The sequence below is a fragment of the Sinocyclocheilus rhinocerous genome, unplaced genomic scaffold (assembly GCF_001515625.1).
Source record: "Sinocyclocheilus rhinocerous isolate Xijiao unplaced genomic scaffold, SAMN03320098_v1.1 scaffold338, whole genome shotgun sequence".
NCBI lineage: Eukaryota > Metazoa > Chordata > Actinopteri > Cypriniformes > Cyprinidae > Sinocyclocheilus > Sinocyclocheilus rhinocerous.
In genome coordinates this window covers 627,717-632,279 of record NW_015663900.1, presented here as the reverse complement: position 1 = coordinate 632,279, position 4,563 = coordinate 627,717, and positions in this window count along the sequence as shown.

Here is a 4,563-nt window from a genome sequence, read left to right as displayed (position 1 = left end):
ACAGGACTGTCACTTGCCTAATCGGGTCAGTGTTGCATCATCACAAAAGTTTATCATTTTCACGTCTTTTTAAGTCTTTTTAAACCATCCGGTACTTGCGAGCGCCAAACTAGTTTTCTGGGCGCTCACAGTCACATCCAAAGCGCCCGCACATGAAGCTGAGGAGCCAAAAAGCACTCATGGATGTCCTTGTTTGAATTTTGAAAGGACTAATATTGAAAGCTCAGTGGCACATTTATTTTAAAATATCTGGAATTTGTGAACTGATTTACTATTGGATGTTTTGTGGTTTGCACTTACTAAAAGAAAAATGTTAATTTTGTTAAGTTATCAAAGCTTCCATTGTCTGGTAGTTCTTCTGAAAATCCCCTTAAGGCAATTTTATTCTCTCATGAGAACCACATGATTATTAATATAAAAATACACATCTTACCAGCAGCAGTCTCTGTCTTCATCAAGAGCTCCATTTATCTTCACAAGCCATCTTTGAGAAAGGCTGTGGATATTATACAAACATTTAAATCGGGAGGGAAATTTGTTTCTTGAAAAGGTAATGTTGTTTTGACAATAAATACAAAAACAGGCAATGTACCATTACTATTTATCTTTATGCATCATTAGCCTTCATTAATATACTGTACATCACAGGCAAAGAGGTCTGAAAGCATATTCCAGAAGTCTATGTCATGGTAGCTGAAGGATTAGAGCAAAACATCTACTAAGCTAATGGTAAAGGATGGCTGGGTGACATTAATTGCTACATTGTGGCAGCTGAGTCATTTGTTTACTAAGCTTTCAGGGCTGCAGTGCTGAAGCTGTAATTTTAATCTTTGTATATCATTGCAATAGGTTCTCAAATAACATAAAGCAATAGCTAAAAAGAATAGTTTACCCAAAAATATAAATTCTGTCATAATTTACGCATCCTTATATATTTCCAAACTTGACTTTAATTCTTTTGTGGAACAAAAGAACTACTCAATATTTTGAAAACGTGTTCTTTCAGTGATGCTTATATTTTGGCATAAAATTGTATGAATTTGTACAATATTATGTGTGTGCTTTCGTGTGAACTTCATATGCCCCATAACAGTTAGGTTTAGAAGTGGACCTTCATGCTTCATTTCCAACACATCATATAAATTCATACAAATTTGACACCTCATAAGAGTTATGTTTTCTCATGAATTTTTTTTATAGCAAGTAAAGTATGTTACTTTATATAAAAATAATATTTGTAATAATCAGTAACAGTGTTATTTTAGTATCAGTCATATACCATTTACTGTTTACTATTTTTTATATTTTATTTATATTTTATTTTTATTTTAGTTAACATTTGAGTAATTTAAGTATTTTTTTAAATGACAACATTCTGCGTGCTATTTCAGAATCAGTTTTTTTCCAGTTCTCCTGTACTGAAACTGAAAATTATTATTTATTCATGTATTTATTTTTTATTTTTTTAAATCATACACAGTCAAATATTCAGTTTAAAAACAATTAGCTCCTGTTTTGTGTAATCATGTGCAATTAATTTGAGCATTTTGAACAATTCAGGAGAAATTTTACCAAGCCATTACATTTAATTAACATTTAAACTGGTTTGCCACTTTTGTAGAGAGCTACTTAATTAGTGACAAATTAGGCAAAAGTGCTGTAAAGAAATCATCCAAGTGACCTGAAAGTAAGGAAATTCACTCCAAACAGCCAGTCAGTGCAGAATCATGGAACTCATGGAATACATGATACAATTTCAGTAACAATGGATTTTAGCAATACATACTTTTATAATAATAATGCACTCTGGAAATACTTTACAGTTAAATAAGATTCATATGAGTCACAAGTCACAATTAGAACCTCCTATCATGCATGATAAATGTTCATGAATAATGCATCGGCTACAATAATTATCGGTTGACAATGCTGAGGTTCGGGTGGGGTTCACTGATGCAATCATGGTTACAGATGCTTTAATTGTTAGGGGAAGAATTTTGACAAGGTTTTCTCTCTGTTGTTGACTTTTGAAATGGCTTGGTCTGCAGTTTTTTTTTCATTTTTATAAAGTTTTGTCTTCCAAAGGCAAACTGAAAGTTATTTACATTCAATAGAGTATTGAATGTGGGTGGTGGCGTAGTGCCTGATGCTAAGTGCTTGCAAGGGAATAGTTGCCGGTTCAAGCTCTACAAAGAAACAAGCAAAGGCAAAGTATCAGGGAAATCTGTAATAAGTGTACTATATGTTGCTTTGGATAAAAGTCTCTACTTAATGATTACTTTCTAAATGTGGGTGGTATCCATAGTCATTGTAGTATAACATTGTCTGCATCATTAAGCCTGTTGTTGGATGTAATTCAGTAGGATTGCAGTGAGCTAATAATAGATTTGGGACTGTATTACATTTTTAAGTATTTGAGCTGTCATTGACATGCTGCTGCATAGTGAGCAGGAATCCTATCTATTCCATAATCTTTTCTAGCCATTAGTGCCACTCACAAAATCATTTCCCCTGTGAGGTTGCCATGGCTTCCGGCCTTCAACACAGAACATGTTAACAGTTGTCACCTTAACACACCTAATTTTCCAATATCACATGGAAGTCATGAAAAACACTTCATAAAAATAAATAAATAAATAAACATTATATAATATGCAGATGATTTATTTTAATTCATTCACCGATACAGTATTGTATAAAATAATATGTACGGGTGTATATAGTCAGCACTCATTATTGCAAAATAAACCCAGGCAGGGTAAATAAAACAACAATTTATTTAGCAACAATGACTGTATTTTATCCCATGTATTGTATGGCAAATAAATAAATAAATAAAAGTAGGTAGGTAAATAAGTAAATAAGTTTTATTACGAGTTTTATTTTTATGATTAATATTTTATTATGTCAGATGAACAACACTAAATGCAACTTGTTGGGGGTCCTAATCAACCTGTTGTGGTTTACTTAGCAATTATGACTTGCTGGCTGTACATTATTCTGCTTATCACTTACCAAATAAATACATGGACATGATATATTGAGTTGTAGTTATTTTATTAGCTTAGTTGTAGAGACTGCAGAGAGTGGTCAGTTACGGTGTTGCTGTAGACAACAGACATTATTCAGAAATATTTGACTGCTGAATGCAATAATTGACCAATCAGAATCAAGTGTTCCAGAGAACTTGTAAAAATACTGTATATACTCTACATATTTCCAATTGAAGCTACAGTAAATAATTTGGTAACACTTTATTTTGACATGACATATTTACAAGTTACATGTACTTATACTAATAACAGTAGATTATGCATAATTACAATCAACTAACCCTAAACCAAACCCTAACCCTTAACCTATATTAATTACATGTATTTTAAGTAATATTATTCAGTACTTACTTGTGTAATTACACTGTAACAATGCCATTTTAAAATAAAGTGTAACCAAGATTCCTAAGCAAATGCTAACAAGTGTTCCCTTCCGAGGGAACTTCGAACTGCAACCTCTGGGGGTCACTATGGGGAACGCCTTCAGCGTGACCGGTGTCTGAAGCATACATCTAAAAACGACAATAACAATGGCCGGCGACAGCCTATGACGTCATTACCCGGTGCGATCACAGTATAAAAGGGCACCGGGATAACACGTCATCCTCTTCTTTGTCTTCACAATTGTTTTGTTTGAAGCGTGCATTCCAGTAAGAGAACGTATCTCTCCTCTTTACAACATGGTGAGCACTAGTAAGGCGTTTAAGAAGTGTGTGAATCCGTGTCCTCGTTATTTGACACCTGATGATACACACAATCTTTGCGTCTTTTGTTTGGCTGAAGAGCACGCACGCGATGTCCTCGAGAGGGCAATCTGTGTGCATTGTGAGCATTTTTCAATGAAAAAGCTCCACTCTCGTTTGTCCCTCTTTTTGAGGAAAGAGGGACAGCCATCAGCTCCCCGCGGTTCAGGACCCGTCGCTGCTGAGGCACGGAGGAAAATGAGCTTGTGGGGATCGCAGGTGGACCTGGCTGATGAGTTGAGAGAGGGTCTTTCCCATTTCGTGTTCGTCAGTTGTGGACGAGAGTGAGCTGCTGGATGACGATGCTATTTCTCTTACATCGTCTGATCCAGCGGCTAGTGCTCTGCTGGCTCCAAGCCAGGAAGAGCAGGAGATGCTGGATGAGGTTGAGACTGAATCCTCTCATTCCTCCTGCTCTGCGTACGCTGATTTGCTTGAGGTTATGGAACGTGCCACGGCGAGGCTTGACTTGCCGTGAAAGCGGGTTGAGAAAGTGGCGCATCGAGGCCGCCTCGATGAGCATTTTCTTTCTGATCATAACCCTCCAGCTCAAGTGAGCCTTCCATTTCTTCCTGATCTCCATGTGGGGATCGAGAAGGCTTGGAAAACTCAGTTTTAATTTCACATCTATAGGATTCAGCATACTAGTTATCTCAATATTGAGCGGATGCGTGAGAACGGTTATGAGAGGATGCCCCCTATTAAAGAGATGCTAGCCAGTTATCTCTCTGTTGGTGAGACATCTTCTCTTAAGGCTCCCTCCCTGC